General features: G+C 45.8%; 1 protein-coding gene across 1 annotated transcript in view; it reads left to right on the top strand.

The window, feature by feature from the left end:
* The first annotated feature begins 726 nt into the window (after positions 1–726).
* The window catches only part of TBPL1 (TATA-box binding protein like 1), a 37,513-nt gene continuing 22,754 nt past the window's right edge, over positions 727–15,485 (top strand). The window contains exon 1 of the mRNA XM_040965603.1: positions 727–1,057. The gene's annotated coding sequence lies outside the window, so the exon portion shown is untranslated. The remainder of the gene's footprint in view (positions 1,058–15,485) is intronic.

The raw sequence follows: 15,485 nt of genomic DNA on the forward strand, positions 1-15,485 counted from the left end.
CTCGCGCGGGCTCCGACACCCGAGGTCAGGAGGGCGCGCGGCGGCCCCGGAGCCGTTAGGTCAGCCGGTGTCGTTCCCGCGGCCAGTGGCCCTCAAGCCACGGTCCCTGCGGAGGCCCCGACGCGGCGGTTCCAACAGGGGTCTCCGACTGCTGTCCACTCGGCTCGGCCGCCCCCGGAGCTTCCCGGTGCCCGACGGAGAGTCCTGAGCGCCCGGGCGAGGCTGAGTAAGACACTCGGAAGGGACAAGGGACGGGGGGCGTGCGCGTCCATCTGTCCTCTCTCCTCCCCCGTCGCGCTAAGAGGCGAGCTCCAACTGCCTGCTAGGCGCCCTCGTCGAGGAAACGCTCTGAGTTGGAACAGAGAAATGGGATGATTTTTCATTTCTGCCTCCTTTGGCCGTTCAAAGGCACAGCTTCACCGGTTCTAGGAGGGCCTTTTGTATAACCTGGATGAGCTCATGAGAAAGTTGTAAGCTTTGGGTTTTCAAGTCCATGTACGGCATAGCATCTGGACAGTTTTGTTTTCAGACCCTGTTCTCAAGTGTTTCCCGAGAGAAAGCCGAGCCCGAGGCCCTCTCACCCGGGGCCATTCCCGCGGGGGCGGGAAGGACCTGACTGGGGTGTATGTGTGTGTGCGTGTGTGTGCGGGTGCGGGGCGGGAAGGACCAGGAAAGAGGAAGGGAGAGTCCGGGTGAGGGAGGCGGGGGAAAGGAGACGGGAGCAGTGAGAGCCGGAAGTGGCTGGCTAGCGAGGAGCCCGGGGCGCCCTGTCCGTCGGCGCTCTAGCCGGCGCGCGCCGTCTCTATGCTCCCCCGCGTCGGGTCTATTTATTGTCGCGGGGGAAGCGGCGGCCGCCCCGGACCCGGAACAACAAAGCGCGACAGACGGAGCCTGAGCCTCGGGGGCTCCTAGCAACGGACCGGGGCGGGAGTTCCATGGAGACTGGGGAGCGCGCCCGCCTCATCATCATCCTTGTCCTCCAGCTTCTCCTTCGCGTCCGGCGCAACCGGCAGCAGCGCTGCCGCCGCGTCCTCTACGGCCGTCCGGTCTTCCCACGGTAACTGGGGGAGAGGCGAGCCTGCAGCGGGGGGCGGAGCGGGGACGGGGGCCGCGGCGGGGACGGGGCCGCGGGGCCCCGAGCGGCCCGAGTGCTGGGTGCGTGGCGTCGGGGCGCCGGGCTGCGGTGCGGGGACAAGGGGTTCCCGGGGGTGCCTGGACATCTCGTTTAGGGTAACGGGATGGGGGTGGGGCGTCCCTGCCGGGGTGCTGCATCCTGCCGGGAACCGAGGGGTTTGTGTTTGTCCTGTGAGCCGCTGCAGGGGGTGGAGGATGGGGGCCGGGGGCCGGGGGGAAGGGGAGGTTTGCCCATCTGTGTGTGTGTGTGTGTGTGTGTGTGTGTGTGTGTGTGTGTGTGTGAGAGAGAGAGAGAGAGAGAGAGAGAGAGAGAGAAAGAAACCCTCGCCTAGTGGAAGAGGACCCTGCAGAGATGTGAGGGGGTCCCTTGCTTGCCACAAAACTTCCTGCGGTCCTTCTGCAGCAGCGGGAAGCTTCTCAAGATAGCGGCTTCATGGGTGCCCCGGTCCTGGCGATGATGCCAGCGGCTGCGCTTTATTATTGTCATTTATTTATTTGTTTGTTTGACCAAAATCAGACTTGGGGAAGACGGATCTGAAACCGAGGAGACGAAAGTGAGCTGTGGGTAGACATGAGAGTGGGGCTAACTGCTTAATAAAATAGCCTGTAGGGGCCCGGAAAGTGAGTGTGATGGGCCCTGGCGGTGTCTTGCACCCATCCGCGCCCGCCGGGCTGTGCATCTGCAGGCTCCTGCTCGCCGCTCTCTGGCGGAGCCGCAGCCAACACTCAGCTGTGGGCTCCCTGGCAGCATCTGTCAGCTGCAGTTCCAGGGCAGTGACTGGCGCGAGCCGCTGTACGTAGGCTTGTTTTTTGGAGGAGTGCCTTAAAATTGTGACTGGAGAATGGAGAGCAAGTTCGGTGTAATGTGTGTGTGTGTTTGTGTGTGTATGCAGAAGCCGTGGCATCCCCTGGGAAAACTGAAGGAGACAGATAGAAGGAGAAGGCTCATCCAGTGTTTAGGAAAGTTTGAGAAAATGGCAGTTCATTCACACGGAGATTCACTGCGAGCACTAGTCGATTGGATTACTGTTTGAGACACCCAGCTGCTTATGCATCCTGTTGTCTTTTTTTTTTTTCCTCTCGAAACCTTAGCTTACAAACTCTTAATGGTTTTATTCTTCCCCAAACCTTTATTAGTAAGAGTAAGGGGGCCTTGGGGGGGGGGCGGGTTCCTGAAAAGGGCACATACACCATTACCATGATACCATTTTTGTGATGCATGGAAGCAAGGCTCTTTATATCAAGTTAAAGATGCAGAAATGAAAACAAATTCTGTGTACCCTCTCTTCCCCGCTCATTTTGCAAGTTTGAAACAAGGTGCTCTGCGTATCCCAGACCCCTTCTCAGTCCTGTTTTCAGTGGATATTGGATGCTAATTTCTAGAGGAGGGCAAACCAGAACGGGGCTTTCAACTCCCATGTTTTTCATTCTCAGCTTTTACCTTGGAACTGAGGTCCAGTTTCTCTTGTTAAGAAATTTTGTACATGTGAAGAGGTGAACGTGTGCCCAGTGGTAAGCTTCAGTGGCATTGTGACAGCTCTGAGAGGAAAAGGGCAGTGTTGCCCTCTGTAACGCAGGGCTGTTCGCTGACAGCCTTGCACGGCTCCTCTCTGGGCGGGATGTCCTGGGTTGAGCTCACGGGAGGCTGTGGTGGTTGGGGCCCTAGAGGCTCCCGTGCACCAGCTTCACGGCTGGCTGCATCACGCTCGGTCTTACCTGAACCTTGCTTCTGCCGTGTCCTGAGTGGGAGTCACCCCACGAGTAACATTTGCCTTCTTTCATCTTAGTTTCTGTCCTTACTCGTGTGCCAATCAAAAATGCTGTATCATTGTATTCCTTGAGGGGTTTCCCACTGCATGTGCTCTGCCTGTATGTGCCTCCAGTTAATGTCTCTTTGGTCAATCATCCTTCCAGGCCCCTTCCTCTTGCTAGGACTGCTGTAGTCACGTCAGATGATCTGTATTCATTCCGAGGAACTGTTATGAATACAACAGGTTAAGATCCTTATGCCGAGATTCAAAATATTGTATGAGAATAAGGCATGTGAATATACTTGAGCTTTTCTGAATGAAAAGACATTTCACAAGTACACTGGTAATATTGTAATTTTGTAGAATAGTCGCTTTTTCTGAGATGAATGTATGGTGGCGGGGCAGCCTGGTGGCATAGCAGGCTTGCAGTGCTGACATCCCATATGGACAACGGTCTGTGTCCTAGGTGCTCCGCTTCTGATCCAGTCCCCTGCTTGTGGCCTGGGAAAGCAGCAGAGGATGGCTCAGGTCCTTGAGCTGATGCCGAGGCAGGGGCCGGGAGCTTCTTCCTGCCAATAGTTAAGTGGTCATGAGTATTGTCTTCAGGTAAAGGATATGCTGGTGATTGATTTCTTTTTATTGCATCATAGACTTCTGAGGAAATGATTACTATGAAAAATGAAATTATTTTTAGGAAAGTGTATAGTAAAATGTTACTATGATATGTGAGTTAAAGCTTTTGGTGCTTTGAAAATTTAGCTGTATTGCAACATTAAGCTATTAAAAGAATTCTTGGAATGTATATCATTTTGTTGTACTTTTCATATGCCTAATGCTATGTCAGCTATGCAAAGTGGAGTGAGAAGTACCTTCAGGTGCTTTAATTAAAGAAAAAAAAACCTTAAGTGTGTGCATTTGCATTTTTTATTTATAATTTTTTTGTGTGTGTGAAATGCAAAATGAGAGCACCAGAGCAAGCAAAAGTCGTTGATCTTTTTGTTCGCCTCCCAGATGGCTGCAGCAGCCAGGGCTGGACCGCGCTGAATGCAGGGGTCCAGAGTTCCTTCCAGGTCTGCTGCCTGCGCGGGAGGGTCCTGAGCACGTGAGCCTTCACCTGCTTTCCAGCAGGAAGCTAGATTGCCAGTGGGAAGTAGTGGGGACCTGGATGGATGATATGGGCATTGCAGTTGGCATCTTACTCCACTGCCATAGCACCCACACCCACTTCGGTACTTTTTAAATACTTGGAGATAGAAATTACATTCATGGGTAAGAAATCCTGAGAACCAAAATTGAATTTTAATCCATTGTTACATACTGCCTGGGATGTCAGCTCTTAGGATGTGGATTTCATCATGCCTGCTAAATTAGAAGTGTGTTAAGGATCTGGACTATGAGTCAGCATTGTGTTGTGCATGTATGGTTGGAAGATGTGTAAATTGCAGGAGATAAAGATTTATTTCACGTCAAGGACTTACATGGTGTACGGGAACCATTTTGAAATCTTAACTCCTGATGCCTAAAATTTCAACTTTTTTTATCTTGCCTGCAGGGCCTTCAGATAAAAGTAGCAGAAATTTCTCAAAAATGGTGAGGGCTTTATTTCAGCTAACTCAAACAATAAAAGTAAAAGCTGACTGTCTTGCTGGATACAGTATTTGCTTTTGTCACATGACGGCCACTCTGGGATGTTTCAGAACGATAAGAGACTATATGCATATCTGCGGTGTTTTCAGGCCACCCAGAAAAATATGATTTTTATATTAAGACAGTCTTTTTTTAGAGAGATGCAGCATATATGTTTGAACAGTTATAGAAAAGTTCATAAGTCATTAGTGAAAACAAATCAGGCCACATCAGATCAGATATTTACTTGATCGTATGTCTGATAAAAGGATGATAAAATTGAGAATTTGGTTAAAATGGGTGGTATTCTGGGAAATACGCTGCTAGGGATCCTGTAAAATATGAAACACACCAACATGTACTGAAATGATTTCTGGGGCAATTCAGGTCTGCCCGCCTAGGGAAGTCAGTAATTGAAAGGGTTAGTGTCCTGCTTCTGCGCCTGATTCCAGCTTGCTGTTGATGGGGAGGGTATGGTTCTGGTCACTGGTTCCTTCCACCCACATGGGAGACCTGCATTGATCTCCTTGCTGTCTGCTTTGATCCACCCCAGGCTTGGCTCTTATGGGCATTTGAGGACTGAGCCAGCAGTTGGAAACACGATGGCCATCTCTCTTTTGCTCTGTGCTTTGTTCACACCCTACCATCTCTGTGATTCTGAAATTAAATTTTTTGTTTCCACCAAAAAAGTGTAGCACTAAAGTTTGGCTGTTGGTTATTTTTCTTTTCTTTCTTTCTTTTTTTTTTTAAAGATTTATTTATTTATTGGAAAGTCAGATGTACAGAGAGGAGGAGAGACAGAGAGGAAGATCTTCCGTCCAATGATTCACTCCCCAAGTAACCGCAATGGCCGATGCTATGCCGATCCACAGCCAGGATCCAGAAACTTCGTCTTGGTATCCCACACGGGAGCAGGGTCCCAAAGCTTTGGGTCGTCCTGGACTGCTTTCCCAGGCCACAAGCAGGGAGCTGGATGGGAAATGGAGCTGCCAGGATTAGAACTGGTGCCCATATGGGACCCCGGCACATCCAAGGCAAGGACCCTAGGCCATGCCGCCGGGCCCAATTGGCTACTTTTTCCAAGAATGAGAAGAAAGTCAGATTATGTGTTAAGGACACAGTTTTCTCCAGACTTGTGGGGCATTTGATTAGAAAATTGTCCTTGGGATGGTGAGCGTCTGTTTGGAGACATTGGTCTGTACTATGGGATTTGTTTATTAACTCGTTAGGTAGGAACTACCAGTACCTGAAGAAAATGTGTTACTATTAATCGTTCCAAAAAATTATTATTCCTCCTGATAAATTACATTTTTATTGTGAGGCCGAACAGTCCTGATCAGAACTAGTTATATTTTGTTGATATTATGGGTCATTAGTACTTATGAATTCCGTGGCGAAGCACGTGAAGCAGCAGGTTAGGCTGTGTCCCATGTTGGAATGCTGGGTGAGGCCTGGCTGCTTCACTTCCAGTCAAGCTTCCTACTAATGTCCCTATGAGGTAGCAAATGATGGATCCAGTGCTTGAGGCCTCCACGAGGGAGAGCAGCAGTTCCTGGCTGCTGGCTTCAGCCTGACCCGCCCTTGCTGTCTGGGAGTGTAAATCTCCCTCTCTATCACCCTGCCTTCCAGGAGATGGAAATGAACCAAGTAGAGCGTGGACTCTGAGCACAGGCTATGTTCTGCATTGTAGATTTGCTCATGGCCTTGGTCGGTTCTGTTGTTGCCTTCAGCCACAGTTTCTTCATTTGCACCGTTTGGGTAATATTAATAGTACCTCCTTAGAGTTACTGAAAATTAAATGTTAAGTGCTTAGAATTTTACAAAAAGTGAAAAAAAATTGGCATCGCTCCTAGAGGTGGTACAAGATAGTGTGCTATGGGTGAACCATGAAGCCGCTTGAACTCCTTAGTGGTTTTAATTGGAGGCTTTTTACAGTATTGAAAGCCTTTCTTTGTGATGACTGTTGGATTCATCACTGCTGTCGGGTTTTAGGAGTGCGAAGTGCTTTTTTTTTTTTTTTAATTTTGAATTGTCCCACAGGCATCTGGTTATCTTGTAGGGCAGATGGACTATGTGAAGAGAGACAGCTCTGTTTCTTAGAACAGGACGGCCAATAAAGCCTGGGCTGGCACTGTGTAGAGCTATTGAAATGCTATTTCCCTGTGGACTTGACTGCTTGTTTAGTTGTATGGGGCTTCTGAATGAAGTAGACCCCAATGGTTTCATTTAGCAGAATTAGTCCTTTTTTTAAAAAAGACACTATTTTTTTTTAACTTGTATGACCTTAACTGATGGTGAACTTGAAACTTGTTTGTATCAGTGTCAAACCATTTAACTTGAATCTTCTGTGCCACTATAAATGTTCTAAATAGCAGGCTTCTTGTGATTTTAGAAGAGGTTGAAAATTGCTGCTTTGCTTCAGTAGTGGCTCAAGAATGGCTTGGTGACTTGGTGGATTGTAAAATTTTCTATGTATGATATGGCTAAAAACAAGTATTGGTGCTACCTAATCAGAGAAATGATTTGATAATTACAGCTTTGTCCAAGCTGGTATTGAAATAATTTTTTATTATTTAAGAAGCCAGGAGCTTCTTTCAGGTCTCACCTGTGGGAGCCCTGATACAAGCTCTGAGGCCCTCCTCCGCTACTCTCTCAGGAACATTAGCAGGGAGCTGGACTGAAAGTGGAGCAGCGCAACTCCAATCTATAATAGGATGCTGGCACTGCAGGCCACAGCTTTGGCCGCTATACCACAACACTGACTCAGTCTGAATGTTTTAGTTCAGTTATATGGACATTTCAAGCTAATGACTAAAAAAATAAGTGCTTTGCTTAAACAAAATGAATTGCAGAATATCATCCCCTTTTGCCTACTACAGTCTTGACCTTTAGGTGGATATATATACACACACAGAATCATTTATATCTGTGTGTGTATATATATATACACATACACACATATGATTTATTCTTATTGGGAAAGTGAAGTTAGCAGAAAGAGAAGGAGAAATAGAGATATCCCACCTGCTGGTTCACTCCTTAAATGGCTGCAATAGCTGGAGTTGGGCCGGTCTGAATCCAGAAGCCAGGAGCTTCTTCCAGATTGCCCATGTGATATAGGGTCCCAAGGACTCTTCCCAGGCAGGGAACTGGATAGAAATGGAGCAGCCGAGACTTGAGCTAACACCCATATGGGGTGCCGGTGCTGCAGGCAGAGGCTTAGTCCACACTCCTTCCCTGCCAGCCCCAAAATATATTTTTATAAAATGTGGGCATATTTGTGTGAAATTATTAAAATATGTTTTCCTTTGAAGATACAGTGATAAAGTCTAAATCACTTCTTTCATGTTGTACTACTTTTGTTTCTGTTTTAGTAGGTTATTATTAATGTCTATGCACTGAAGAGATAAAATGTGCTTGTATTTACACGTGTGACTTTTGCTTAAAGAAAATGAAGCAAAGTTACTGTTTATTTAGTTGAATAACTAGCTTAGCCAGAATACTGTGTAATACTAGTAATGTTATTCCCAAAAGCTGTCCAGAATTCTGGATCTAAAAACTATCAAGAAAGGAAATGATCATGGCTGTTTTGTGAAAGTCAAAAAAGTTGTTGGATGTATCTCCTTTAATTTTGTATGCTATCGAGTACTATGTTGGAAAAAAATGAGGAAAGCAGTTCTGCAAGGTGCCAGTACTATTTATTTGCAATATATTAAGATCAAAATTTAAGACACAGATCTAACACACTATTACTGTTTCCCCAGTGTTCTTTCCACCGCTCTTTCATAGACAGCTGTCCTTCAGATAGGAAAATGATACAATCAATGTGTAAATCAAAAGTGCAAATGGAAAATAAATATTTCATTTATTTTGGTCAGTATATGTAGAGCTCATTGTCTGAACTTCAGCTAGAATTGATGCTGAACTTGAAACTTGTGAAATAAGAACCACCACTTTCCCCCACAAACACACCTTCTTCATTTTTTTTTTTTAAGGGGGTGGTGAGTGCGAGAGGGAGATTTATCCAGTGCTTTATCTTCCATCCACCGTGTTGCTTCTCAACTTTTCACCATAACCTTGGCTGGTGATTATAAATGCTTGGGCCATCATCTGCTGCTTGCAGACACATCAGCAGGAAGCTGGATCAAAAGTGGAGGCTGGTGGAGACCTAGACCATCCAGTCTGAGGTGTGGGAGTCCCAAGCTCTGTGGCTTAACTCGATGTGACACACTACCCTCATGTCCTTATAAATTTATCACATTTTGGTGTTTTTTGAAACAAAGCCTTTTTTCCTCTCACCTGCTTATAATTGCAGTGAATTCCAGGGACATGTCCAGCTGCTTTTACACATGTGTGACCAACATGATGTAGTGAGTGTTCTTTAATTCTTCATGAGTTGGTCACAGTGCATGAGGCTTGCTGGCTGCCTCATTAGGGTTATCACGGCCATGTTGAAGGTAGTCACCAAGTCAAGAGATTCCCTTGACACAAATTAAGTGTGCTAGTCTCAAAGATACTCTATTCCGTACTCTTCTTTTGGAGGTGGGAGAATAGAGGAGTGAAGTAGGCGAACTGCCATACTCAATAAAAGTGCTGTAGGGGTAGTCATTCATGTCTCTTCTCAGTAGTGTGTTGCTAACATAGAGCAAAGCACAGCAAAGCAAACCTCTGTGTGCTGAGTAATCTTGAAACTTTCACTTCAGGGCATATTGCAAAGCTACTTGGGTAATTATTTACTTTCTGTTTAAGAACACAATGCCTCTTAATTCGTTCTTGGGCTTTTGTTTCTGGGCTGTAAAAATTGGTAAAGTTTCAGCTATTGAAAGTAGGTTTTTGTCATGTGTTCTCACTTTCACTCTGATAGAGAACTAATGCTCTGTCATGAAAGTGCTGACAGGGTGTCTGTCATTTGATGACCTGCCATCATGGTTGTATGCATTAGAATCCTTGAAGGTGAAGTGAAGGAAGGAGCAACTTGGAGAGGAGGAAAAGGTTTGTGTCTGTGTTATGATTAAACTGACCCAGTGGTGACATTAGAGTTGTATTTGTGTGTTTGTAAACGCTCCAGTTAGCCTTCAAGGTTTTGAGGTCTAGGCTAATACCAATAAAATAACCTGTTAGCTACACGAGCATGAGCAGAACATACCAGAAGGTGATAGAAGGAAATAATAGAACACTCAAGGAGAAATTCACTTTTTGAGGCTATTTGGTTTCTCAACTACCATAGTGTAAAGTGTCTATAATTTCCACTCTATCCCCTGTCCCACAAGTTACTCCTCTTCTATTCATTTAATCTGGTAGGATTTTTGTTTGTTTGTTTGTTTGTTTGTTTGTTTGTTTTTTCCAGTGTAGCACCAAGTGTTGTGATCCTTATTCTGAAAGCATACATTTAAAGTATGCAGTGTTTGGTGGCAAGCATCTGGCACAGTGCTTAAGCTGCCAGTTGGGATGCATACATGCCATATTGGAATGCCTGGGTGTTGGTCCCAGACCCAGCCACAGTTCTAGTTTCCTGCTAATGTTGACCTGGGGAGGCATTAGGTGATGGATGGCTTGAGTGGTTGGATTCCTGACACCCATCTGGGAGACCTGGATTGATTTACTCCTAACTCTTACTCCTGACTTTGCCAGCGTTTGAAAGTAAACTGGCGGATGGGAACCATGTCTGTCTGCCTGTGAAAAATAAGCAAGCCCTTTTCAAGGGGCTTGGTCCTATGTCCGGTAAAAGGTTGTATTACACAAAGTCCTGTTTCAAGTCTCAGCTGTTTTGCTTCCAGTCTAGCTTCCTGTTCCTGTGTCTGAGGAGGTAGCCAGTGATGAGCCCAGCGCTTCAGCCCTTGCGTTTCGTGAGGAAGACATCCGGCCTGGCCCGGCGTGGGCCGATGGGGCATTTGGGAAGTCAACTCTGATGGAAAATGACTTTCTTGCACTGACTCTCTCACCCACTCATGTGTGATTTGAATAAATGAATAAATCTCTACAAAAATCATCTTCCACTCTAAGAAAGTTGACGACTTCCCTGGAACATTCTTCCTAATTTTTCTGTGTAGTCCTCTTGTTAGTTCCTTCCCAGTGCAGATCGCCTTCACTGATGTTGTCACATACTGGCCTAATTGTTTTTTCTCCACTGGAGCGTAACTGCCATAGATTTCCTTGTCTTACCATTTTATTGTGTCATATATTCCCAGGGTTTACCCATAGGACATGTTTTGTATATTACCTGTAAAATATGTAATTGTGAGTCAGTTTGTTAGTTGCAGGATGTGGAGAGGATATTCTGGGCACATACCCAGCATCGTGAGTAGTTCTATTGCAAGAGGAATGCTATAAAATAGAGAACGTTAAAGTGTGTTGAATGTGGAAGGTTATGTTATAAAAGGAAGCTTGAAGGAGCGAAGTGCACTGCCACGCAAACAAGCTGTTTCGATTCTGTTTTGTCCGTGTGAGGGGGCAGAGATTCCTTTTCAAGCAGGGACATGGCACTTGTGTCTGTCTGGTAGATGGACTAGATCATGGTAACTGGAAGAAAGCTAGAGTTCCAGTTAAAACCTGTAGCTCTGGTGACATGGGGGAAAGCCTGCAACACTGCAGCGAAGGTGCAGGAGGGAAGCCAGAGCCTGAAACCGGCTGGCAGAGAAGGAAAGGAAGATGGAGAGAGCTGTGGGATTTGGGCCTCAGGGGAGTTTGTTCAATGGTGCTTCATTCACTAAGAAAAGACAGAGCAAATATTTGGGAGGGGATTAATCATTTTTATTCTTGCTGTGGTGGTTTAATTTATAGATTCTGATCACTGGTAGTTCAGGATTGAGAGACATCTGTAGTAAGCCTTGGAAGTGATTGAGTCTTGGAAACCTTGTAAGAGGGAATGGATTTTAGTCTCAAGATTTATGGTAACTCATTTGAGAATGTGGAAAAAAAAAAAAACGGTGACCTCCTCAGGTACAAATGCAGATTCCTGTGTATGTAATTTCAAGGGTGCTCTAAATTTTCCCGAATCTAGTACTGAGCCTTTTAGGAACTATTATAGACTCCGTTTAAGAACTTGTAATTTAAGCAGCAAAGAGGGAAGTATTTGTGATGAGAGGAGAGTCCACAAGAGAGGCCTCAGTGACCGAAACAAGAGTGGCAGGGGCAGCTTTGTGAGATCTAGCAGGGAGGGCATTGGAGCTGTGCCTGCCGCTTCAGCAGGGAGCAGTGTCGGGGCAGAAGGCAGGCTGTGGCAGCTTAGAAGATGAATCAGACTTCAGGAAATAAGGCTGGTAAGCAAAGTGTAGAAGTCGTGATGTTCTCTTTAATAAGCAGAACTGATACAAAAGTATAGCCTATTTTAAGGACTTTACAGAAAGGGAAATTATACTTTTGGTTGACTTACTGTGGTGTTTCAGCTCAGTGATTGGTACTGACTCCGCATTAGAAACAAACTTGGAAATTTTTCAAAGGTGAAAGTGGTTCTAAAATCAGTCAAGGTCAGGTCTCTAGGTCAGCTGTTTTATGGTTTCTTTTTGGTTTCCTTTTGTTGTATCTCTTAATCGTTAACCCGTGTTCCTGTCGAAAGCCTGGGTTTTTTTTTTTTAATGAGAATCCTTTCATTGACTTTCATGTTACACCAAATTACCTTACTTTGCCAGTTTTAAACAGTTTCTTTTAAACAGTGTTTTTTAGCCTTTCTCACAGTCTTCAATTTCCAGTTTTAAAAAACAGCTTTCGTTCAAATTTTCCATGCTTATCTTCACAGAGTGCACCGTTTATTAGTCACCTTTTCATTACCTTAACTAAATACCTGAAGAGGAAGGTTTCTTTTGGCTTAAGGTTTTGGAAGTTCGTAGTCCAGGATTGGGCGACCCTGTTAGTCTGGGGACGGACGGAGGCTGGCAGCGGTGGCATGCGTGCAGGGGCCGTTCACCTGGGGCTCAGGAGGCAGAGAAACACTGGCAGCCTGCTCAGTTTCTATGGCAGCCTTATCAGAGAACTGTCCCTCCCAGGGCCACCCAGCAGCAATGCAGGACCCCTGCCCGCCCTCTCAGATGCAGTGATTAGATCAGCTGTTGGCAGTTGAGATGTTAGCAGGTGGGATGTTTGAGATTCAAGCATCTGCACGTGACTTCGGAGTCCCAGGATTGTTCAGTCCTGACAGTAGTCCTCATTTACACAGATTTGACCAGCTGAGTAACATTAAACCATCCTTAGTGGTGCTTACCTAAGCTAAGTAGCAAGAGTAGTAATTCTGGAATTCTTAAACTATGATAACTTCTATTTTTTTTTTGTTTATGTTACTTTTTGACCAGAAAAGCTTGAACTTTATAATGTTACACTTCCTTTTTTTTTTTTTTTAAGATTTATTTATTTTTATTGGAAAGGCAGATGTACAGAGAGAAGGAGGAACAGAGGGAAAGATTTGCTGTCCGCTGGGTTCACTCCCCAAGCAGCCACAGAGGTCAGAGCTGACCTGGTCTTAAGCCAGGAGCCTCTTTTGGGTCTCCCGCACGGGTGCAGAGCCCCAAGACTAACTGCTTTCCCAGGCCACAAGCAGGGGGCTGGATGGGAAGCAGGACTGCCAGGATTAGAACTGGCGCCCAAATGGGATCCTGGCGTATGCAAGGCGAGGACTTTAGCCACTAGGCTGCTGCGCAGGGCCTTATACTTCCTTTTCTTAAATTGGTGTTCATGTGCTGTAGATCTTAAACAGTCTTTCTACGCTGGAATGGACGTGTTTATGAAAGGTAATCCTGTCAAAGTAGTTGTATGGATACTGTCAGGACAGGAAGTTCATGTGTTGTGTTTTCATCTTGAGGTACTTTTCTCAGGATCAAATTCTTGATGAGATACCCTGTGTTGAGAGTTAGGTGTTTAGCCCGGCATGCACTGGTGCCCGCATCTCCCGGTCAGGTCCTGGCTGATTCTTTGATTCCTGCTGATGGTGGTCCAGGCATGTGTGCTTTCTCCACCTGCGTGAGAGCCCGGGCCCGAGGTGCAGGCTGCGGTCATCAGCCCTGGCTGGCCCCCGCTGTGGTGGGCATTGGGAAGTGGACCATAGCTACAACATTTCCTTCAAATAAATAAGTACCTATATCTTTCAAAGACCTGCATTTCCACTCCTGAAACAGAATGCAGAATACAGAAAAGATTGCTTTTTATTTTAACGTATGCTAACTCTGGCACAAACCAGGAGAGGATTTGTTGAGTAAATTAATAATTATGCTTGGAAACATTTTTTTAATTGTTTTAAAACTTATATTATTACTAGCATTAGTTTACTGGATAAGCTAATTTCACATGCTGTTTTGTGCACATGTCAAAATTAACTGTTTAAAAGCTACTCAATAATAAGAAAAATGGGTACACATGTAAGAGCTGTTCAGGAAGACTGATGTCTCACAACTTGGATATTGTCAGCCTTTGTTGTGGCTTCGTTGAAGTCTGTTGGGCTTCTGATTCGCCTGCGTTTGCAGCTGTCTACCTGGGAGAGGGTTAGCAAAATGTCTGTGTTATCGGCAGTCAAGTTCCTGTTTTTCCCTGTGCTTCTCACCAGCTTTCTGTGTCTTTCCCCTCGAAAACTGCACAACCAACAACTAATTTGTTTTATTGTAAAAATGATTTTGTTAAGAGATTTCTTTCTTTAAATTAATTCTCTATTCAATTAGAGTGGTTTTTAAACTAATTTCACTTACTGGATACATAAAAATAAAAGCATTGATTTTTTATTGGAAAGGCAGATACACAGAGAGAAGGAGAGACAGAAAGACCTCTTGTCCGCTGGTTCACTCCCCAGTTGGATGCAATAGCCGGAGCTGAGCTGATCTAAAGCCAGGAGCCGAGAGCTTCTTCAGGTCTCCCATGCAGTGCAGGGTCCCAAGGCATTGGACTGTCCTCTACTGCTTTCTCAGACCACAGGCAGAAAGCTGGATGGGAAGTAGAGCAGCCAGGACAGAAACCAGCGCCCATATTGGATCCCAGTGGATGTAAGGCGAGGATTTAGCCACTAGGCTGTTGCACTAGGCCCTGTGTTCTGTTTTTACCCTTTGCTTTTAAACATGAAGAAATGTGATCAGTTTTTGTATTACAAAGCTTGAGGACTACAATGAGCAACTACAAATCTTTTCCATTTTGAACACTTCTCTGTTCGTGGAAGGTGAAGAGTGAGATAAACTAGATTAATATTTAAAAAATTATTATTTGAGGAGGAGAGAGGGAACATGAGTATGTTTCCATCTTCTGATTTATTCCCCAAATTCCCTCAATATCTAAGACTTGGCTGCAGCCAAATCTGGGTGGCAGGAAGCTGATTCTTTGAGCCGTCTCCGCTGCATCCTTACCGCATTAGCCAGAAGCTCGAGTCAGGAGCAGCGCTGGCTGAACCCGGGTGCTCTGACCTGAGGTGCAGGCGCCCTGAGCTCTAGCCCGACGTCAGTGTTAGCACTTATGTTCAGGTACTGTCAGTGCTTTGGGTGACGCTGCAGTGAATGTACGAAGCTCCAGTCGGTACTGTTCCATGTCTGTCTCAACATCCTCACCTGCAAAATCAAAGGTGCTGCTTACCTACCGTGTATGACTGGTAAGAGCCTCGAGTTAGTGAGGCAGTCTGACAAATGGGTAAGTGCTAGTGTGTTTGTGTGTGTGTGTGTGAGTGTGTGTGTGTGTGTGAGTACATTGCCTTTTAGTAATATCAGGGGCCTGGCATGATGGCTCAGTGGCTAAAATCTTGCCTTGCAAGCACTGGGTTGCCATATGGGTGCCAGTTTGCGCACTGCTGCTCCACCTCCCATCCAGCTCCCTGTCTAAGGCCTGGAAAAGCAGCGGAGGACGGCCCAAAGCCTTTAGACCCTGTACCCAAGTGGGAGACCCCGGAAAAAGCCCCTGGCTCCTTGCTCAGATTGGCTCCGGTCTGGCCATTGTGTCCAATGGATGGAAGATCTTTGTCTCTGCCTCTGCTTCTCTCTGTGGATCTGCCTTTCCAATAAAAATAATAAATGTTTA

This window comes from Ochotona curzoniae, unplaced genomic scaffold, assembly GCF_017591425.1.
Source record: "Ochotona curzoniae isolate NIBS_2020 unplaced genomic scaffold, NIBS_Ocur_1.0 scaffold_3890, whole genome shotgun sequence".
Taxonomy (NCBI): Eukaryota; Metazoa; Chordata; class Mammalia; order Lagomorpha; family Ochotonidae; genus Ochotona; species Ochotona curzoniae.